This window comes from Oncorhynchus masou, chromosome 31 (genome assembly GCF_036934945.1).
Source record: "Oncorhynchus masou masou isolate Uvic2021 chromosome 31, UVic_Omas_1.1, whole genome shotgun sequence".
Lineage (NCBI taxonomy): Eukaryota > Metazoa > Chordata > Actinopteri > Salmoniformes > Salmonidae > Oncorhynchus > Oncorhynchus masou.
Window position 1 is genome coordinate 55,158,480 of NC_088242.1, and position 24,714 is coordinate 55,183,193.

Below are 24,714 nucleotides of genomic sequence, written 5' to 3' on the forward strand. Positions count from 1 at the left end.
ATATATGAATGAGTGATGGCCGAACGGCATAGGTAAGATGCAGTAGGTGGTATAGAGTACAGTATATACATATGAGATGAGTAATGTAGGGTATGTAAACATTATATAAAGTGGCATTGTGTACAGTGCCACAGTGATACCTTTATTACATACATTTTTTCATTTTTAAAGTGGCTAGAGATGAGTCAGTATGTTGGCAGCAGCCACCCAATGTTAGTGATCGCTGTTTAACAGTCTAATGGCCTTGAGATAAAAGCTGTTTTTCAGTCTCTCGATCCCTGCTTTGGTGCACCTATACTGACCTTGCCTGCTGGATGACAGTGGGGTGAACAGGTAGTGGCTCAGGTGGTTGTTGTCCTTGATGATCTTTTTGGCCTTCCTGTGACATCGGGTGGTGTAGGTGTCCTGGAGGGCAGGTAGTTTGCCCCCAGTGATGCATTGTGCAGACCTCACTACCCTCTGGAGAGCATTACAGTTGTGGGCAGAGCAGTTGCCATACCAGGCAGTGATACAGCCCAACAGGATGCTCTCGATTGTGCATCTGTAAAAGTTTGTGAGTGTTTTTGGTGACAAGCCAAATTTCTTCAGCCTCCTGAGGTTGATGAGGCGCTGCTGCGCCTTCTTCCCCATGCTGTCTGTGTGGGTGGACCATTTCAGTTTGTTCGTGATGTGTATGCCGAAGAACTTAAAACGTTCCACCCTCTCAACTTCTTTCCCGTCGATGTGGATAGGGGGCTGCTCCCTCTGCTGTTTCCTGAAGTCCACGATCATCTCCTTTATTTTGTTGACATAGAGTGTGAGGTTATTTTCCTGACACCACACTCCGAGGGCCCTCACCTCCTCCCTGTAGGTCGTCTCGTCATTGTTGGTAATCATGCCTACCACTGTAGTGTCGTCTGCAAACTTGATGATAGAATTGGAGACGTGCATGGCCACACAGTCGTGGGTGAACAGAGAGTACAGGAGAGGGCTGAGAACGTACCCTTGTGGAGACCCAGTGTTGAGGATCAGCGGGGTGGAGATGTTGTTATCTACCCTCACCACCTGGGGGGCGGCCCGTCAGGAAGTCCAGGACCCAGTTGCACAGAGCGGGGTCGAGACCCAGGGTGTTAAATGCTGAGCTGTAGTCGATGAAACAGCATTCTTACATAGGTATTCCTCTTGTCGAGATGGGTTAGGGCAGTGTGATTGCGATTGCGTCGTCTGTGGACCTATTGGGGCGGTAAGCAAATTGGAGTGGGTCTAGGGTGTCAGGTAGGGTGGAGGTGATATGGTCCTTGACTAGTCTCTCAAAGCAGTTCATGATGACGGAATTGAGTTCTAAGGGGCAGTAGTCATTTAGCTCAGTTACCTTAGCTTTCTTGGGAACAGGAACAACGGTGGCCCTCTTGAAGCACGTGGGAACAGCAGACTGGGATAAGGATTGATTGTATATGTCCTTAAACACACCAGCCAGCTGGTCTGCGCATGCTCTGAGGACAGGACCGGGGACGCCGTCTGGGCCTGCAGCCTTGCGAGGGTTAACACGTTTAAATGTTTTACTCACATTGGCTGTAGTGAATGAGAGCCCACAGGTTTTGGTAGCAGGCCCTGTCAGTGGCACTGTATTGTCCTCAAAGCGAGCAAAGAAGTTGTTTAGTCTGTCTGGGAGCAAGACATCGGGTTCCGCGACAGGGCTTGTTTTTCTTTTGAATTGCGACTCTACATTGTCCCTATACTGACGCTTAGCTTGTTTGATTAGCTTGCGAAGGGAATAGCTACACTCTTTGTATTCGGTCATATTTCCGGTCACCTTGCCTTGATTAAAAGCAGTGGTTCGCACTTTCAATTTTTTTGCGAATGCTGCCATCAATTCACGGTTTCTGGTTGGGGAATGTTTTAATAGACGCTGTGGGTACAACATAACCGATGCACTTGCTAATAAACTCGCTCACCGAATCAGCATATTCATCAATGTTGTTGTTCAACGTTATGTGGAACATATCCCAGTCCACGTGATCGAAGCAATCTTGAAGCATGGAATCCGATTGGTCAGACCAGCGTTGACCAGACCTGAGTGTGGGTGCTTCCTGTTTTAGTCTCTGTCTATAGGCTGGGAGCAACAAAATGGAGTCGTGGTCAGCTTTTCCGGAAGGAGGGTGGGGGAGGGCCTTATATACGTCACTGTTTCTCAGTCTCTCTGTCCAGGATCTGATGCACCTGTACCGTCTGTCTGCTAGATGGTAGCCCAGTGAACAGACTGTGGCCTGGGTGGCTGAAGTCCTTAACGTGGGCAGGCAGGGAGCCCCGATGGTGCGTAGGGCTGATGGCACTGCCCTCCGAAAGAGCCAGGCGGTGATTCAGTCTGACAGAATGCCCTCAATGGTGCATCTGTAGAAGTTCATGAGGGTCTTAGTGGCCATGATGAATTTCTTCAGATTCCTGTGGTTGAAGAGGCACTGTGCCTTCTTCCCTACGGTGTCAATGTGAAGGGACCATTTCAGGTCCTCAGTGATGTGCACCCCGAGAGACTTGAATCTTTTGACCCTCCCAACTATGTCCCTTTCGATGTGGATGGGGGAGTTCTCCCTCTTCTGTCTCCTGTAATCAACAATCAGCTCCTTGGTTTTATTGACGTTGAGGGATAGGTTATTGTCCTGGCACCACTCAGTCAGGGCTCTAACCTCCTCCCTGTCGGCTGTCTCGTCATTCTTGGTGATCAGGCTTACGACTGTCATATTGTGAGCAATCTTGATTATTGCGTTGTGCGTGGCCACGCAGTCATGGGTAAACAGGGAGTACAAGAGGGGACTAAGCACAAACCCCTGGGGGGCCCCTATGTTGAGGATCAGCGTGGCGGAGGTGTTGTTGCATACCCTCACCTCACAGGGTCGGCCCGACAAGAAGTCCAGGAACGAGTTGCAAAGGGATGAGTTCAGACCTAGGGCCCTGAGCTTAGTGATGAGCCCTATGGTGTTGAAAGCTGTGCTGTAGTTGATGGACAGCATTTTCACATAGATATTCTTCTTGTCCATGTGGGATAGGGTGTTGTGTAGTGCATTGGGGATTGTGCAAGATCAGTTGTGTTGTAGCCTACATGTTTAGGGGATTTTACAATGAAGTTAATGAATGTCCCCCTTTTTTTATACAATCCAGTCTATGCTTCATGTTTATCATTCGTTTTCTTTCCCTCTGACCATCCTCTGTGAAGGGAAGTAGCAGGGCTATCACTCAGGTCCTGTTCTATGCATAATCCCAAACTTTGCCTGTAGGCGTATTTGTGATCTGAGACGGAAAAAGAGCTCTGGTTTACAATCTGGGATTTGACAGGCAAGCTGTCAGCTCTCTGCCTTTCATGAATTGGCAATTAAAATAATTTAGAAGGCTGAGATGAGAGCTGGACTGGACAGAATGAGTTCACTCTGCATGCTCTGGTCCTGGGTTGCCACGCAGAGAGTGCTGGGGCATGACAGTCTCCTCCCATGGCTGCCTCCTTAAATCCTAACCTTTGACTCCCCCCCCCCCCCACCCTCTCTCTCTTTATCGGAGGGTTGGAGTGGGTCAGGGTGCTTTTTGTTTTGGTGGTCAGCAAAGGCAAGGCGTGTCTATCTGTCAGGTCACTGTTCATATAACTGTCAGAGCTGGCCTGTCGTTGAGTTCCATGATGCTTTTCTAACTTTTGTTCAACAAGCACTGCAGAACAGAACTGTCAAGCACATGATCAGACGAGCATGGAAAGGGCACTTTTTTCACGCCTCAATTCCCCTCTACCTCCCTCCCATTGTAAAATGAGGAGATTTCCCTCCCAATGTCTCCTAGCGGTCTGGTTTTATACTGAATGAGTTTCTCCAGCTAACAATTTTAGGGGGAGAAAACGTTTTTGTAACATTACCCACAATGTTCCCCTAATGTTTTCGTGTCCAGTTTTACGTTAGGGGAACATTGTATCCATGATAGCAAAAACCTTCTGAGAACCTTTTTAACATGTTTTGGTGTTAAAGTGAGGAGCACATTCCCTTAATATTCCATCAACCTCCCACCAAACATACACAGTACATGGTTACCACGTTCTCAGAATATAAGACATTAATGTTCTTGACACTTTTCATGGGAAAATTGCAAGAACGTTCTGTGTATCAGTTGTCAGTATGTCACCTGATGGTCAAAAATATCACACCCTTGTTACTGTTTCCAAGCCGACCAAGGACCTGATTGGTTAACCACTGATCCATTGACAGCTCTTTTTGCCTGTTGGCAAGGTTAGGGATACTCCTACACACAGTGCTTTTAACTTGCATATTTGACAACTTACAACACTGTGCATGTTCATGCATACAGTAATTATTATTCAACATTTACTCAACCTCTTGGTTCACAGTATTCAGTGGTTGGTGACCACTGCTCTAGGGCATGTGCTTATAGGTCCTGTCCTGAAAAAAACACTAACCACTCCTCCCTAGGCACATATGTCGATCTAAAACCACTTGATAGATGTAAGCAATATGTTGAATGCACTTTAAAGTAAATCTCAGCTCTGTTAAAGGTACACTCAGGAGTTTCATTAAAACAGGTTAATATGTCACACCGACATTAGACAACTGTACAGAAAGCCCTGAAATTGTTGAAATAAGTCAATCACATTAATGATGAGAGAATTGTCAAGTTAACTGATACTTGACATGGACATGGTGGCATAGCAGGAAGATCGGTGTACTGTCAGCCAATAGGTCAGGAGTTCAAATCCCAGGTGAGGACATGTTGAATAATAATTTGATTAATTGAACATGCACAATGTTTTCATGCATGTCAAATATTTTAGTTGAAAACACTATCTTAAAAGCACTGTGTGTGATTCTCCCTATCCTTGCCAACAAAACAAAAAAGCTACGAATGGAACAGTTGTTCACCAATCAGGGACTTGATTGGCTCGGCAACAGTAACAAGAATTGATGTGTAATGATTATTTATTGGAACATGTTTTTGCAATGTTCCAAAGAAACGTTTCTAGAACATTAATATTTTACATTCTGAGAACATGCCAACTATGTTCTGTGTTATGTTTGGTGGGACGTTGATGGAATATTCTCCTAACTCACAGAAAATGACAATGTTTTTGCCACGTTCCCATGAAACGTGTCTAGAGCATTTCATATCTTAAATTCTGCGAACATGGTAACAACGTTCTGGGTAAGTTCAATTTGACATTAAGGGAATAGACTCTTGGAAACATTCCTTGCACATCTCAGGAACATTTCTATGAAAAGTTAGTTAGTTAATGAAATTTCTAAATGTTTCAACTTCATATCTCCAGCACCACCCCAACAATAACATTTGTGATATGGTGTGTTTTTATGTTTTGTAGTAAAAAATCTAGGTGTTTCCATTGACATCAACCAATTAGTAGGCAATACCTACTCATAATTGGTTAAAATCACATGACACACACCGTCTACAAAACATAGCGTTGTACAATTTTCACATATGTTGGTGGTGCTGGAGATTGTGAATATTAATTTAATCATGCAAATGCATAATTTTTTTTGTCACTGCATCAGTGAAATTCATACCTACAGTTTTCTGTTCTCTATCCATGTAATTAGTCCCTTGCGCCAACATGATGGGGCTAGCATGCCCTATTTATGTTTTTACGCATACAAAGCTGTACATTTTTATGTATTCAAATGGACCCCATTTCGATGGAAATAAACACTCATTAAGAGCAGGAGGTGTGTCCAATTAGTGGGCGCAGCCAACACACTTAAGATAGAGGCTAGAAAGTTTTGTTAATGCTGAGAACGGAATGCACAGTACATGTTTTTAAATGAAATTCCCACGGAATAACTTAACGTTCTTTGAACAATTTGAAAACATTCCCAATGTCAACCCAGTTGAACGTTCCTAGAACACTACCAAAATTGACATTAAATGTAACCATGTTGGAACTTCTGTTAAAGTAATGAAGTAACAAGATTCATTTTTTTGTCAAATTCCTTAAATTTGCTGAGAATGTTCCAAAGGCAAGCAACTATCCTGCAACATTCCCAGAAAGTAGTGGGAAGGTTGTATTAAAAATATCTGAATCAAGCATAAATGGGCTTTTAGAGGACAAGGATATGGCAGAGAGACCTGGGGTTTTGATTTATAGAGAGTTGCGGCTCCCATTTTATTTTATCCTTTCAATTATCCATTTCATTTCCATAAGTGTGTGCTGGAAATAAACAGAAAACAAAACATATTTGCATCAGCATATTTTCATATCATAAACATAAGAGTCGTCAAAACAATTGTCAAACCCATTATTTAAATGTCAGTATTTTCATAATTCTCATTATTAAATCATCATTCTCCAAAGCATATACAAAATATTCATTATTCATGTCCTTACGTGACATGTGGCAGGAACTCAAAGGTCTACCACTACTGATACAACAGTGCATCATTATATGCAAATATATTCACATATGAAACAAAGTAAAATGTAAACAATATTGTGGCTACTCATGTTGGGTATTGGACGCACAGATAACAGAAATGAAAGGTAGAAATGCTGGAGAGTTTCTTCAAGAGACATGGCTTGTTTGGCATTGACCAAAAAGACAAAAGGAGCTCAGGTATTTAATAAAATAATTGGTTGCAGGTGCGCTTACACCATAGAGCTATATAGAGGTCTACAGTGCCCAAAAGACTATATTACACGGGACGACATTGAGGACTGATACATTGTGGTCTCTATACATTTATATGGCTCAGATGTGCCTTCAGTTAAAGGGACAGGTAACTAAAAAGTTGAAGAAAAATGAGAGCCTTTTCCACACACACTCACAACCCCCATGTGACACTAGATGGCACTTGGTTACCAGTCTCTGAGAGGCTACAGCCCACACTCCCTCATTCATCCTCTTGGTGGCATAGCCTTTCGTTCTGTTATTGTTTCTGGGTTTTTTTCATGCAGTGCAGGGCCATGGCAGCCTTATGTTACCATAGGTCACAGTGATGAATATTCATTCACCTCTGTCACAGCCCACAATACATCTGCAAGACATGTTTTGAAGGTGTCTTCGACAACAGTCTAGTTTAAATTAGTTTCATTTAAAAAAACTGTTGGTTTCATATTAACAGAAACGTATAAATAACACTAGTTTAGCAATATTATAGTGCTTTATTTTTAGAGGACTTCACCCGGGACAGCCAGAAGAGGACTGGCCACCCCTCCAAGCCTGGTTCCTCTCTAGGTTTCGTGCTAGGTTTCAGTCTTTCTAGGGAGTTTTTCCAAGCCACCGTCCTTCTACATCTGCATTACTTGCTGTTTGGGGTTTTAGGTTTCTGCTGATTTAAAAAGGACTTTATAAATACATTTGATTTGAGTGTTTTCGAGAGAAGCTACTGCACACTAGGGAAGGTTAAGTTATTCATGTCTGGCTAGAATATTCACATATGTTACTGTGGGGTCCATAATTATTGGCAACCTTTAATAAAGATGAGCAAAAAAGACTGTATAAAATAAATAATACAAATACTGAGCTATATTGTATGCTAAAGAAATTAAGAAAATATAATATTTTATACTTTATACTACATTTGCTCAGAGAAAGACATTTTGCTTAACAAGTAATAAAGCAAATCTAAAAAAGCTAGGGGTCCAAATTATTGGCACCCAGGGTTGTAAAGTGCGGTCATATGCGACAAAATATTTGTGAGGCAAAGAAAGGAAGGCAAAGGGGTAGCTTCTTCAGGAGGTCAATGATCATAGCAATGAATGAATGACAGGTCTCTTGCGGAAACTTGACGCTCTGAAAGAGACGGTGTACAATTTTCAATGTATTGCGTCTCAATAGGAAAATACCCAGCTAACACATAACGTTCTGAGAACCATATGTTTCTTAGAGCTTTGTGAGCATGGTCATATGGTTATTTTGCAGACAACCTTCCCATAACTTTCTGGGAATGGTGCGGGATAGTTGCTTGGCTTTGGAACATTCACAGCACATTAAATGAATAATTTATTGGTATTTTATTTCATAACTTTAACAGAAAGTTTCCTAAAAGTTCAAACATGGTTACATTTCATATCAATTTTGGTAATGTTCTAGGAACGTTCTCCAACTGGTTTGGCATTGGTAATGTTCTCATGGTTCAGAGAACATTCAGAAATAACATTCTTCTGTGGGAATTTCAGCATATCGTTTCCTTATGGTTCTATTTAAAGTCATTTTCTCCATTTCCCCCCCCAAGAACATTAAGAAACAATGTTCTTCTGTGGGAATTTTTGTACATTAGCATAACTTTCCTACAGACACACAAATATCATAGCATTGTTGGGGTGTAACTGCCCCTGTTATTGTAATGATGAGAGGTTAGCGTATCTTGGGACTATGATATTTGTGCATCTGTAACTTTCTTACTCATCCTTATTCACGATTCATTCAGAATTATCCATAATCATGGTAGCATTCACATTCATTTAGAAATGCTTAGAAGCATATTCTTCGTTACAATAAAAGTGACTCCAAAATGAGACAATACATTATTTACCATTCATTTCTATTGGGCACAAAATCATCTGAAACACAAATAAAACAAAGAGCAAATGCATCCAACAAAGGTGTACAGTCACAAGCTTGATGTAATCATTGCTTGCTATGAATATGGGAACAAATACTTAACTTTTTACTACTTTAATACACATATAAGTGAATTTGTCCCAATACTTTTGCTCCCCTAAAATGGGGGGGACTATTTACAAAAAGTGATGTCAATTCTAAACAGTTCACCTCAAAACAATACGTGATTGCATTAGCAGTGGAAACATCCTATGAATGTGTATGTGTGCCAAAGAGAAGTTTGGTATCTTACATCATGTCCTATAGCTCTTTGTCTTTTGTCATTATGGTTATAATACTGTCAATGATCAGCTGTTTTTGTGCCATAATGGTATTTCGGTTGTACTGTTCTAATAAGAGTAAATACACTTGGGCCATGAGAAGCTTGAGATCACTGTACTGTACTCTACTTCTCTTCATCAAATCTAGGCCACACATTCAGAGAGAGAGGGAGAGATCCATCTTCATAGGAGTGATTTCACCTTTGTCAACCCTGCTGTTTAGACCAATGAATAGCACTTCCCCCAGACTGAAAGAACAATTAGTGGACTCTTCCATTGGGTATCACTGTGAGAGAGCAGAAGAGGTCTGCTGGCACATTCATTTTTCATGGTGGTTTTACAGAATGAATGCCATAGTGATCGAGTGGTTGGCAAAAACGTGTGTGGGGTGGAGTGACTGTGTGGGGGGCGTGCGTGCATGTGGAAGGACTGCCATCGGGACTTTGTATGATTTATAGACAAGGCTGACTGGGTTGTTACAATATAAATCTGCAGCCAGGGCCCGACTGGCCTGACACCCAGTAATAGCAACTAGCTTTAAGATGAATGCCCATCTAAGTTAGCAATACATTAATTATCACTTAGTATTCCATGAGTCAAAGGAGAGCTTGTTTTTACATGCTTTACCCTGCAGTCAGTGTCCCTCCTTTTGAAGGCTGTTTTAATGAATGACTCTTATGGCATATTACACCATGAAACTTCCTGATTATGCAGCAGCCACATAGATATACAGGGTCCGTCCCAAAGGCACCCTATTCCCTTTATAGTGCACTACCCTAAGGGCCTTGCTCAAAAGGTAGTGCACTATTATAGGGAATAGGGTGCCATTTGAGATGTAGCCATAGTCTGTGTTCTTGTTAATGACTGATTACTGGATCAGGCTGTGTCCATTGCTGTGTCTGATGTGGCATTTACACATTTGAATTAGCTTGTATATACAGTGCCTTCCGAAAGTATTCCCACCCCTTGGCTTTTTCCACGTTTTGTTGTGTTACAGCCTGAATTTAAAATGGATTACATTGAGATGTTGTGTCACTGGCCTACACACAATTCCCCATAATGTCAAAGTGGAATTATGTTTTTAGAAATGTTTAATAATTCATCAAAATGAAAAGTCTTGAGTCAATAAGTATCACGTTTTAGGGAAGACCCAGATGCAGACAGTGTCGAAGTAACACACGTTTATTACTAGAACTAGGGGGTTGTGTATGATATTTGTGCTTCTAACTTTCTTACTCATCATTATTCTAAATTAATTCAGGATTGTCCTTAATCATGGTAGCATCCACATTCATGTAGAAGTGTTTAGAAACAGGTTATACAATAAAAGTGACTCCAAAATTACAATACATTATTTACCATTCATTGCTATTGGGCACAAAATAATCTGAAACACAACCAAAACAAACAGCAAATGCATCCAATAAATGAGTCACAAGCTTGATGTAATCATTGCGTGCTATGAATATGGGACCAAATACTAAACTTTTGAATACTTTAATACACATATAAATGAATTTGTCCCGATATATTTCCTCTCATAAAATGGGGGGACTGTGTACAAAAAGTGTCATTTCTAAACAGTTCACTCGATTTCAAATCCAAACTTTTGAAGTGTATATAGCCTATAGTCTTCCCACACACCTGGTTTCAATTCCCTCATTACATGTTGTGTATTTAACCCTCTGTCCCCCCCCCCATGTCCTTGTCCGGAATTATTTATTGTAAGTGCATTGTGCACGTTTATCTGGTGTGTGACGGGTTTTGCACCCATTGATTATTTGTTCTGGATTTCATGTGGTTTTAATTATTAAACTGCTCCCATTGTAACCCAGTTTTGGCTCTCCTGCACCTGATTTCCCTGCCGTAAGTACGCACCCCTCACAGAATTCCGGACCTGTATTATGGAGTCAGCAGGAGCTGGTACCCCGGGTATAGGGGTGGAGGAGCGCGTCCGGGAGCACGCGGCGATGCTCCACCATCTTGGCACCACCATGGACTGCGTTGTCCAGACAATGAACCACTGGGAGAGACAGGGAGTTCTACCAGCTCCTCCACCAGCACAACCGGGGTCTCCACTACTCGCCCCCCATTCTCCTGGTTCCAGTGGGATTCATCTCTCCCTTCCCCGGGAATAAGACGGGACGGCTGCGAACAGCCAGGGGTTCCTGTTGCAGCTAGACTTATAACTGGCAACCATCCACCCGGCTCCTACGGGCCGTGAGACGGTGTCTGCCCTTGTTTCGTGCCTCACCGGGAAAGCCCTGGAGTGGGCCAACGCCGTATGGGGAGAGGGAGATGTGGCTTTGGACCAGATTGAGGAGTTCACCCACCGCTTCCGGGCACTCTTCGACCACCTGCCCGAGGGTAGCGGCGGGTGAACGCCTGCCCGAGGGTAGCGGCGGGTGAACTCCAAGCGGCGGGTGAACGCCTCTTTCATCTGAGGCAGGGACGAGGAGCGCCCAGGAGTTCGCCCTGGAGTTTGGGACCCTGGCCACTGGTGCTGGAACGACAGGACCCTGATCGACCATTATCGCTGCAGTCTGCGTGAGGACTTCATTCGGAAGTTGGCCTGCAGACACACCACCCTCACATTCGACCAGCTGGTGGACCTGGTGCACAGGGTGCTTGGACGATTGTTGGAGCATGACCTGTACGTCAAGGCTGAGAAATGCCTGTTGTTCCAGCAGTCCATCTCCTTCCTAGGGTACCGCATTTCCACCTCAGGGGATGGAGAGTGACCGCATTGTAGCCGTGCGTAATTGGCCGACTCCCATCACGGTAAAGGAGGTGCAGCGGTTTCTTGGGTTTGCCAATTACTACTGGAGATTTATCCAGGGTTTTGGTCAGGTAGCGGTGGTCGGCTGAGGCGGACAGGGGGTGCCTGAGGATACAGTGTCTGATCGAGGCCCCCAGTTCACGTCTAGGGTCTGGGAGGCGTTCATGAAACATCTGCGGGTCTCGATCAGCCTTACCTCGGGTTTCACTCTGAGAGTAATGGACAGGTGGGGAGAGTAAACCAGGATGTGGGCAGGTTTCTGAGGTCTTATTGCCAGAACCGGCCGGGTTCGTGCCCTGGGCCAAGATGGCACAGGACTCGCTCCGCCACTTCTCCACTAACCTCTCTATTCCTTCTTGTGCGTACTGGGGTACCAGCCGGTTCTGGCGCCATGGCATTAGAGTCAGACCGAGGCTCCTGCGGTGGACGACTGGTTCAGGCACACGTAGGAGACCTGGGAAGCTGCCTGTGTTCACCTTCAGCAGGCCGCGCTGCACCAGAGAAAAAGCGCAGACCGTCACCGCAGTGAGGCCCCAGTTTTCGCACCGGGGGACCGGGTCTGGCTCTCAACCCGAAACCTGCCCCTCCTCTTGCCCTGCCGGAAGCTTGGTCCGCGGTTTGTGGGGCCATTTAAAGTCCTGAGGAGAGTGAACGAGGTTTGTTATAGGTTACAGCTTCCCCCCGATTATCGTATTAACCACTCGTTCCATGTGTCTCTCCTCAGGCCGGTGGTGGCTGGTCCACTCCAGGAGTCTGAGGTGCTGGAGGTGCTCGATGTCGAGGGGGCCCCGGCGTACTCCGTTCGCTCCATACTGGATTCGAGGTGTCAGGCGAGGGGCCTTCAGTATCTCGTGGAGTGGGAGGGGTACGGTCCGGAGGAGAGGTGCTGGGTTCCGGTTGAGGATGTGTTGGACCCTTCAATACTGCAGGAGTTCCACCGTCTTCGTCCAGATCGCCCTGCGCCTCGCCTTCCGGGTCGTCCCCGAGGCCGGAGTCAGCACGCTGCTGGAGCCGCAACTCAAAGGGGGGTACTGTCACGACTTCCGCCGAAGTCGGTTCCTCTCCTTGTTCGGGCGGCGTTTGGCGGTCGGTGTCGCCGGTCTTCTAGCCATCATCAATCCACTCTTAAATCAGCTTGAAAATCTATGGCAAGACATGAAATTGGTTGTTTAGAAATGATCAATTTGGGCTCCCGAGTGGCGCAGTGGTCTAAGTCACTGCATCTCAGTGCTAGAGGCGTCACTACTGGTTCGATTCAAGGCTGTATCACAACCGGCCGCGATTGGGACTCCCATAGGGCAGCGCACAATTTTCCCAGCGTTGTTAGGGTGTGGCCGGAGTAAGCCAAATTAGGTATTTCTGTATTTAATTTTCAATGAATCAACTTGTTTTCACTTTGTCATTATGGGGTATTGTGTGTAGATGGGTGAGTTTTTATTTTTTATTTAATCCATTTTGAATTCAGGCTGTCAATGGGTATGAATACTGTATTGAAGTGTCGTCTCTTTGTTACAAGAGACTTAACCACTAAACAATATTCACACAATTTTAGAAATGCAAAAGGTCTTATTTCCAACAATACATTTTTGATTAATGATTTTCCAAGTTGACTTTATATTATTTAAGGATATATTTTTGGGGAAACTTGAAGTAGGTGAGTAAATTTGTACTTTTTGTAATTTGCAGAATTCAAGGGAGAGGGATTTGTGTGAAACCTTTTATACAACTTTTTTAACTGAGGAATTTTTGAGACCGGTTGTAAATCAAGGTTTCCAGAACCCTTCTGCTGTTCTCTTATGTGGTTTAACTAAGGGAAAGCAATACACAATTTAAATATGTTTCAAATTGGTTGTGGGAACAAAGCCATATGTTTCCTGTTCTGTAAAATGGAACGTTTTTTAAATGGAGTGATAGTTGCTGATAATGGGCCTCTGTACGACTATGTAGATATTCCATAAAAAATCTGCCGTTCCCAGCTACAATAGTCATTTACAACACTAACAATGTCTACAGTGTATTTCTGATCAATTTGATGTTATTTTAATGGACCAAAAAATTTGGTTTTCTTTCAAAAACAAGGACATTTCTATGTGACCCCAAACTTTTGAACAGCAGTGTATGTTTTTAAATAACGTTCTCTGAACGTTACTAAAGTTTTCTTGTTGTTTTTATTGATAATTCTTAATGTTCACGGAACAATTTGAGAACATGGCTTTTAAATAGGACCATGAGGAACCCTGTAGGGAAACGTTACTGTCACGCTCTGACCTTAGTTCCTTTGTTATGTCTTTGTTTTAGTATGGTCAGGGCGTGAGTTGGGTGGGTTTGTCCGTTTTCTATGTTGTGTTTGCGTTTGGCCTGGTATGGTTCTCAATCAGAGGCAGGTGTCGTTAGTTGTCTCTGATTGAGAATCATACTTCGGTAGCCTTTTCCAACTTGTGTTTGGTGGGTGTTTATTTTCTGTGTCTGTGTGTTCCACTCGGAACTGTTTCGGTTGGTTATTTCACATGTCGTTTATTGTTTTGTTTCAGTGTTCACTTGTTTTATTAAAGAGCATGAACACGTACCACGCTGCGCATTGGTCCTCCGATCCTTACTACTCCTCCTCGTCGGACGAAGACAGCCGTTAGTTTCGCTGAAGTACTGAAATTCCCACAGAAGTTTCTTAACGTTCTCTGAACTATTTGAGAACATTCCCAACATGTCTCTATTTGAGAACATTCTCCAACATATCAAACCAGTTGGAGAATGTACCAAATTGAATATAACCATGTTTTAACTTTTAGGAAACGTTCTGTTAAAGTAATGAAATAATACATTTTTTGTCAAGTTCCTTAAATGTGCTGAAAAAGTTCCAAAGTCACGCAACTAACCTGCACCATTTCCAGACATTTGTGGGAAGGTTCAATCAAATTTCAATCAAATGTATTTATGAAGCCCCTCTTACATCAGCTAATGTCACAAAGAGCTGTATAGAAACCCAGCCTAAAACCCCAAACAGCAAGCAATGCAGGTGTAGAAGCAGGGTGGCTAGGAAAATCTCCCTAGAAAGGCCGGAACCTAGGAAGAAAACTAGAGAGGATGCAAAATATGTATGCAAAATAACCATATGACAACGACGCTCTCACAAAGCTCTAAGGACATTATGTGCTAGCTGGGTACTGTACAGGATCTAATCACATATTTTCACTATTATCTGCCGATGGTGTTGTGACTGACAACATGTTCTTGGGCCTGCCTGCCTAACCAAGTAAAAAATGTGACTGTCGTGTGCATATCCAATGACTTTAATGAGAAGCGTCATTATCTGACTCTACACTCCCAAGACAGATGAGCACAACGCAGTCATGGTAGCAGACCCAGCCTGCATACCAAATGTCACCCTTTTTTCCATGTACTGGTCAAAAGTAGTCAACTATATAGGTAATAGGGTGCCATTTGGGACGTAGCCCAGTCTGCCCTGAACACTTATTACTGCAGGTTATTATCAGTCGGTTTAAGTGGTGAGGAAGGAGGATAATGTCAATGTCAATACTGATGTTAATGCACTGTGTGCTTCTCTGCCTGTTCGATGCTACAGAGAGGCTTGTATATGTATTGTCAGGTGTGGAGTTGCCAGACATATGAGGCATAAATTGGAAATAACATTTTATAGCCACAAGGGCCCCCCATTTGTCAGATACAACATACAAGCAAACAGTATGATATTCAGCCTTTGGTTGAGAGTTTGGTTGATAGTGATGTCTTGTTGAAATAAATATGTAATTGTGATGAGTTTTAGGATATACCCTATAATCTATATAGGACCATTAGATATGACAGTGTAAAGAGTTCATGTGGCACTGTTGTTAGGGTCTGGTTATAATCCACCAGACTGTTCCAGTTAATTTCATAGCAAGCATATTGTCTGTTCAAGGCTCCTGAGCAGGTCATAAATTATGTTGAAGGTGAACGGTGACTTGGGGAAAGAACCAGTAATAAAAATGTCATCAATCTGGCGAGGGGAGAACCAGCTGCTCTTTTTAGTGGCCACTTGTGTTGAGGAACTGGGCCGGGTGCTGGGGATCAGACCTGGGTGTGTGGGGACTGGAGGGGTGGGTTTGGAGGGACTTATGTGGGCTAAAGGGGCTGCAGGCTTTGGGAAGGATAGGGCCTGGCTATCACATTACTCAGTTGGGATGGCTGGGCCAATACTGGTTCTTCTGCTACCAGAATAAACGAACATACACATTGGCACCCACACACATCAGGGTAGAAAGTTATTAATTGAATGTAGCATATTGTGCAGAAACTACTGGACATCATCTGGTCCAGTTCACAAGAATGCAACGTTTCCATCCAAGAAAAACTAACATTCAAGAGCCCAGTAACATTTACGGAGGCATCATTTCTCATCCACTATCCATGGTTTTCTTCCTTGTTAGTTCCTTCCTGCTGGGTGAATGACTTCTAAAGCAGGAGGACACATGACCTTTTGTGTCTAGGTCGCGCTCTTCGCTGAAAGTTGTCTCGTCCCAAAGGCCGGCGCGTTCTGGCACCTCTGACAGACGTGTAAACAGATGCAGCCGTTGTTTGCGGTGACAGGTGATTATAGCTGGCACCGGTGCCAAGGCAATTAAACCTGGGGGCTGACAGCACCATTTGGTGGGCTACCTGGCAGTTATTCCAACGTCAGTCGGAATAATTGTAGCGGCACATGTTCACCTGCTAGACTGCGGCTCTGAACATCTTTAATTGAACAGAGGAACACGCCAGCCGGCTGGAAGGTAGGCTATGTAACACTGGCTTTGGCCCATGTGTGGTTTGATCATGTAATGAGATGAGATATCTGTCTATCGCAGACTGGATGATATTTTCCCTTTGATAATTACCCTTGGCCAGTCTGGGTGGGTTTCTATGTATTATTTATTTTGGTCCTGTACTCCATTCAACTTCGGACAGCCAGGAACACATGCATACACACATTCCCATTAGGATACGGCACAGATGCCCTATGGTTATGGAGACACACTACTTTACATACTGACAAGGGACAAGGACAGGACAAGATGAGAGACATTCATTAAAGTTCGGTGACGTCAATCTTGTTGTCTGCCACCCGAGTGCCGTAATCGTAGTATTTCTGATCTTGGGGGGACAACAGCTTGTCAGAATCCCTGAAGACCCCAATATGCATGCATTATAGCTAAATATGCAGTTTTAGAAGGAGTCACCAGCAGTTTTAGAAGGAGTCTTGTAATGCAGCATCTGGGTCTCTGGTTCCCAATATTTTCTGCTTACTGTACCAACAACTGAATTTTGCTCCCCCCCCCCATGTGCATTTTACCAGTAAGCCTATGGTCTCCTATGGTCACCACTGATCAAGGTGCAAAGTTACCCCATTCATATCAAGAACTGGAGCTACACAACAATCATAACAAACTGATGTTGTTTACGCCTGAGCTGTAGCCTATGTTGTCGTCTCTGCTGTTTGCTAATGTCTGTGTGTGCCATTTCAAAGTACAGGACAGCTGACCTGTCTGTATAGCAGACTAACAGCTGCATCCCCATTTGCACATTACACCATCACGCCATCACTTAATTGACAGATCAGCTAAAGTTATTCTGCTACACGCATCTAAATCCAATGCTTAATTCCATTGTCTGGAATTTACAATAACTGACCATCACTCCTAAATGAATGATTGACTGCGAGGAACTTTAATGGCCAGCAGTCCGAGGTAGTATTCTTAATGTGAGAGGGGCTTGTCTGGTTTTATAAAGGCAGTTAACTGTGGATTCCAAGACAGTTCAGCTCAGCCTTAGCTCAGTAAATCCTAACCAGTTAAGTGTCGGTCGGACGGTTATGCTGGCAGGCAGCTGGTCTGGAGAGCAAATGACACCATTTGCCGTCGCAGAATGTCGCACGCTGTTATTCTTTAATTATTACGGTGGGATTCAGTTGGCCTCCGCTAACAACATTTAATCAACTGAGATTTACAAAAGAGCAAGAGACAGAATGAAACGGAACACTGACTCTAGCCCGCACTCAGCCGCTGTTACTGCCTAGACTACAGACATTCTACACCACCTCCTTAACCACTCACCGCCTCTCTATTTTAAACTGCAGCTTGGGGGGGGGGTCCCTCTTAATTATATCCCAAGGGGGCTAGTATATAGCTCTCTTATCCCTTCATCTCCAATCACAGTCCACTCACACTGGTTTATGTTTTTTATCAGTTGCTGTACGTCTCTGCTCCATTTTTACGCCGCCCCTGGCTGAGGGCCGGGGAAGGAGGAAGTATTGCTTCTTGTCTGTTTGTCTGACCTTGCAGGGAGGGAAAATAGTGTCAGAAGGCTAGGGGATAATTAGGACTAGACTGGTGGCTCTGGAGGGAGAGCATCTTTGGTGCCGTTGGGACTCAGGGCTGTCAGTTTGGGCAAGGCCACAGACCTTTAAATATTGGTTCAAAGACACCCCTTTGTGTTTTTATGGGTTCTAGCATTGTTTGTCACCCATCCCCCTCAACCCTTGGATCCTTATGCCTATTTGAGCTGGAAGTCCTTTATACAGTACCTACGTCATTTTGTAGAAGAGAGAACCTGAACAAACCCCCCAGAAAAGTCTCCTGTGTGTGACTTTCAGTTAAATCTAGACTGTTTAGACAGTAGTGGGCATTTTGGGAAACGCATGTCGTTTTATCCCCCAAAATGTAATTGTGGTCACAGGTCATCATATTGGTGCTGTTGTTAATCATAGAACAAATGTCAAGGTGTTAATCTCAACTATACTGAACAAAAATATAAACTCAACATGTAAAGTGTTGGTCCCATGGTTGGTTTCATGAACTGAAATACTGAAATAAAAGATCCCAGAAATGTTCCATACGCACAAAAAGCTTATTTCTCTCAAATGTTTTCGTTTTAGTGAGCATTTCTGCTTTGCCAAGGTGATCCATCCACCTGACAGGTGTGGCATATCAAGAAGCCTATTAAACAGCATGATCATTACACAGGTGCACCTTGTGCTGGGGACAATAAAATGTGCAGTTTTGTTACACAACACAATGCCACAGATGTCTCAATCTTTGAGGGAGCTTGCAGTTGGCATGCTGACTGTAGGAATGTCCATGAGAGCTGTTGTCAGAGAATTGAATGTTAATTTCTCTACCATAAGCTGCCTCCAATGTTGTTTTAGAGAATTTGGCAGTACGTCCAACCGGCTTCACAACCGCAGACCACATGTAACCACGCCAGCCCAGGACCTCCACATCCGGCTTCTTCACCTGCAGGATGGTCTGAGAAGAGCCTTCCAAACAGCTGATGCAACTTTGGGTTTGCTTCTTTGTGAAAGTTGACCTTTTTAGTAGTCTTACTCACATCGGCTACGGAGAGCGTGATCACACAGATGTCCTGAACAGCTGATGCTCTCATGCATGCTTCAGTGTTACTTGCCTCGAAGTGATCATATTTAGCTCATTCTGGTAGGCTTGTGTCACTGGGCAGCTCGCAGCTGTGCTTGCCTTTGCAGTCTGTAATAGTTTGAAAGCCCTGCCACATCCGACGTGCGTCAGAGCCAGTGTAGTACTGTTCTGAGAATATTGTTAACAATGTTCATAAACTTCAATTAATCTACTCAGTCTGCAACCCATAGTTTATAAGATTCTGGTTGAATGAAGCAGACAAGAGTCCCAGCATACAAAAATCCAAGTGTTTATTCACGAGAACGTTCTAAAGTCCATTATACAAAGACATCCATTTTATAACTGCACACATACTTCCACACAAACAGTAGGTGAGTTTTTATCTCTACAGTTCTCACCACTGTGTATCGCTGCCCAGCCGACAGTTCCATTCCCCCGAGATTAGGGAAACCTTGAGAAGTACTCCCTATGCCCTCATAAGTTCCTCAGAGGCCTAGCCAGGTCGGTCCAAACACAGTTTAACTGTTCTCGGTATCTTTCTTCGCCCCCCCCCCCCACATACAAGTTCAAATCCTGAGCTATGCCTTGCTCAGACAGTCTGTGTTTTTACACTATACAGATACATTGTTTAACCTAATTCTGACTAAAACTACACACATCATCAGATTATAATTTTATGATTCTAATCAATTGCATACAATTACAAGGTTTCAGAGTGGAATTATTTAATCATTATCTTTCAACATTTAAATTATTTTATCAAGTACGATTCAGTCTTAGTCCTGTATTGACACTTTGCCTGTTTGATGGTTCGTCGGAGGGCATAGCGGGATTTCTTGTAAGCTCCTTGAAAGTGGCAGCTCTACCCTTTAGCTCAGTGCGGATGTTGCCTTTAATCCATGGCTTCTGGTTGGGGTATGTACATACAGTCACTGTAGGGACGACATCATCGAAGCACTTATTGATGAAGCCAGTGACTGATGTGGTGTACTCCTCAATGCCATCAGAAGAATCCCAGAACATATTCCAGTCTGTGCTAGCAAAACAGTCCTGTAGCTTAGGATCTGCTTCACCTGACCACTTTCTAATTGACTGAGCCACTTGTGCTTCCTGCTTTAGTTTCTGCTTGTTAGCAGGAATCAGGAAGATAGAATTATGGTCACATTTGCCAAATTGAGGGGAGAGCTTTGTACACATCTCTGTGTGTGGTAGAAATTAGGTAAACAGATTTTAGTTTCCCTGCATTTGAAGTCCCCGACCGCTAGGAGCTCCGCCTCTGGATGAGCATTTTCCGTTTGCTTATGTCCGTTTACAGCTAATTGAGTGTGGTCTTAGTGCCAGTATTGGTTTGTTGTGGTATATTGACAGTTACGAAAAATATGAATTACAACTCCCTCGGTAAATAGTGTGGTCTACAGCTTATCATTAGATAATCTACCTTAGGCGAGCAAAACCTTGAGACTTCCTTAGATTTCGTGCAACAGCTGTTGTTTACAAATATACTGTACATAGACCGACACGCCTCGTCTTACCAGATGCCGCTGTTCTATCCTGCTGAAAAGATTAAAACCCACCAGCTGTATGTTATTTATGTCATCTTTCAGCCACGACTCGGTGAAACATAAAATATTACTGTTTTTAATGTCCCGTTGGTAGGATATACATGATCGTAGTTCATCTACTTTATTATTGATTGATTGTATGTTGGCTAATAGGTAAAGGTAGATTACCCTCTCGGTGTCTAATCCTTACAAGGCACCCGAACCTTTGTCCACAATACTTCCGTATCTTTCTCCTGCGAATGACGGGGATGAGGGCCTTGTCGGACATCTGAAGTAAATCCTTCCCATCCAACTCACTGAAGAAAAAGTATTCCTTCAGTACGTGGTGAGTAATCGCTGTCCTGATTTCTTTTAGCTGTTTTCGGTCATAAGACAAAATAAGTTACAAATAACGCAAAAAACATACACCATAGCACAATTGGTTAGGTGATCGTAAAACGGCAGCCATCTCCTTCGGCGCCATTCTGATGCAGAATGGTTAACCCACTGTTCCCAGGCCGTCATTGAAAATAAGAATTTGTTCTTAACTGACTTGCCTGGTTAAATAAAGGTAAAATAAAATTAAAAATTAAAAAAATGAAGATTTAGAAAATGTCTCTTGGTATTATTAGAAGAATAGAGGTTACTCCCAACAGATGTCCAGTAGAGAAAGGCAACTTTACTTGAAATTGCTTTCAAATGATTCGCTCACATTCAGATTCAATCAGATATCATTGTTGGGGGTTTTGACAGTGTCTCATAAATCATGAGTCAGTTTAGACAATTCAATAACTGTCACATTCTAATTTCCTCAAAAAAGAAAGAGTTTGTAATTTATCAAATAAATAATGTCCCTTTTAGTGTAAAAATAAAGTGTAAAAAAAGTTAATCTGTGACTTGTATTTTTTCATTTCCAAACTATTTCATTTTAAGTGTGAGCTCAATCTCAAAACCTCTTGAAAGAAATATCACAGTTAAAACAATGCTTTTATTCCAGTCTATGGGGGATCATTGAATGTTGTTTTAAGTAGATGAGGGTAGCAATTAAAAAGAAAACTTCAAAATAGAGACATTTACACTTTAAAATGGTTAAAACGCTCCCTGCTGAATTGTCTCCTCAATGTAAAAATACGTCAAAGAGCATATCTTATTTTGAATCATACTGTAAAGGAATAGACACATGGTAAATATTTACTATGCTTTTGCTGTCAACCTGCTTTTGCCCTTCTGTCTCACCCAGCCCTCTCTTCCCTGTCACAGAGACACTGAGGTATTTCAGAATATTTAGCAGAAGATGTACAGTAGGCAGCTTCTTGAGAGATGAAGTCAAACATATCTTTTCTTTCTTGCTTGGAAGTGCCAAACGTAAGAAAAGAAACCAACATAGAAGAAAATGGATTCCGTACCTGTAATTATTATCTCCTCAGTTCCAGAAGGTTACCTAACATTCTGCCCCATTGTTCCAGTAAACAAACACTTGATGTGATTATAATGGGCAGATTCCACCTCAGAGAGCTCATAATTGGTTTAAGCCCTAAATGTTACTCTATTCCCTTTAAAGTGCACTACTTTTTACCAGGGCCCATAGGGCTGTGGTCAAAAGCAAGGCACTATATAGGGAATAGGGTGCCATTTGGGACAAAGCCTTGATGTTTTATTTACAGTCTGCCATTATGAGGTCTGTCTCCAGGCTGTGGGTGTTAAATGGACCCAATCTCCCCCAGCCATGCCGCCAGAGCTTTACAAACACATCAAATTAAAAGAGCTATCATTGACAGAGAGACAATAATAACCCACAGGAGAGGTCTTTAAGAGCCCATCGAGTAAAGTGGTGCAGAATAAGTGCAGTTGAAGCATGAGTGTTGCTGGTCATTAAATTGTACCTGCAGCGGACTGGGGCCATCAATGTAAACAAAATTGGTTATGGATTTAATTATGAGATGATGAGATGATGAGAGGCCATTGGAAGCTATGAAGCTAAATCACTTTCAGCAATAGTGAATTCTCAACAATTCAGGTGAGGGTGAAGATTCAGAAATGTTTTTCAAAATAAAACAATATTTGTAGGAGGGTTCGATAATGTCTTTTTCAGCCTGTTTACATTTAAGAGGTAGAAAATGTCTGATCACATCATGTTATTTTACAGCTCATTATTTAGATGGCTGTAATTAAGCCATTCTCAACTGGTGGGTCGCGACCCAAATTGGGTCGCAGGAGATTTTGAATGGGTCGCGATTGTCTGAGTAAAACAAAAAATGAAACCTTTTCATTTTTTATGAAAAATACTCCAGTCTGAACTTAAACAACTAACACCTGGTAGAAAGTGTGTAGAAATGATAATTAACCTATATATATAGGCAGAGTCCAAAAGGGACAGAATGATAGGCAGGGTCAGGGCAGGTCAGGCAGGAAGGTTGGAACAGGGAAGACTAGAAAACAAGGACATGAGAACTCGTAACACACGGAAAACACGTTGGGATGATTTGACGCGACATGACAAACAGGAAACATGAGACAGAGGGCTGTGAGACAAAGGTTTAATCCTAGACACATGGAAAGTGGGATGAATATGGAGGGTACGGGGCAACAGAAGACAAACAGCAGAGGGGCTAAGGACTTCAGAGATGGGGAATGGACCAATAAAAAGGGGGGAAAGTTTGAGAATCTACCCTGAGGGGCAGATCATGGGTGGACAGCCATACCCTCTGCCCGGGCCGATAGCAGGGAGCTGGAGGTGGTTTGTCCGCCGACAGCGGAGGACGAACATCTGGGCCGAGGGTATGCTGATCTCTTGCTCAGGGAAGAGCGGGGGCTGGTAACCCAAGGAACACTCGAAGGGCGAGAGTCCAGTGGCCGAGCAGGCAAAGGAGTTGCGAGCGTACTCCACCCCACACAAGTTGCTGGCTCCAGGTGGTGGGATTGGCAGAGACGAGACAGCAAAGAGTAGTTTCAAGGTCCTGATTGGCTCGCTCCGATTGGCCGTTAGACTGGGGATGAAACTCAGAGAACAGGCTGGCCGATGACCCAAGGATGGTGCAGAATGCCTTCCAGAACCTGGACGAGAACTGAGAACCCCGATCGGAGACCATGTTGACCGGAAGTCCATAGATCCGGAAGATGTGCTTGCACCATAAGCTGGGCTGTCACCTTGTTTGAGGGTAACTTGGGAAGGGGAATGAAATGTGCAGCTTTGGAAAACCTATCCACCACAGTAAGGATGGTGGTGTTGCCACCTGACAGAAGGAGACCAGTGACAAAGTCCAGGAATATATGGGAAGGGGGCTGAGGAAGAGGGAGTGGTTGAAGGAGGCCAGCCAGAATTTTCTGCGGAGTCTTGTTCTATGCGCACACAGTGCAGGTGTTGACGAATGCAGAGACTTACGGAACCATGGTGGGCCACCAAAAACGTTGGCAGATGAAAGCCAGGGTTCTGGGATGACAGGTGAGTTTAGAGGAATGGGCCCATTCCAGGACCGGGGACGAATCTGGGACAAACATTCAATGGTCCGGCTGGGAATGCTGCGTCTTGCGGACCCGGCTCTACCCCAGACCAGTGTAGCTGCTAGACAGGAGGTAGAGAGGATGGTCTCAGGGTCAAATGGTGTAGCAACGGAACTATACAGGCAGGAGCAGGCGTCAAGCTTCACATTCTTGGACCCACAGCGGTAGGCGATGGTAAAATTGAGTGAATAACGGAACCCAACGAGCAGTATATATAGTGATTTCCTCCAATAATCCGTGAAGGAAGGTGTCGAACAGGGACTCCGGGTTCCAGGCACTATTGGCGGCCAGCGTGCGATAGTCTACAGCATAGTCTGCCACACTGTGGGAATCTGCCACACTACGGGAGTAGCTTCCAAGCCGCCTCTCTCCCAGACACCGGGGAATCGAACACCTTCCTTACCTCCTCCACAAAATCCTCCAGACTAAGGCAAACGGTGGATTGTTGATCCCACACCGCCATAACCCGGACGAACGCCCTTCCAGACATCAGCGTTATAAGATACGCTATCTTCGACCGATCCAAAGGCAACTAAGAGGACTGTCGCTCAAAGATGATGGAGCACTGAGAGAGAAACACCCGGCAGGTTCCAGGATCTCCAGCATAGCGCTCCGGAGGAGGTAAGCGGG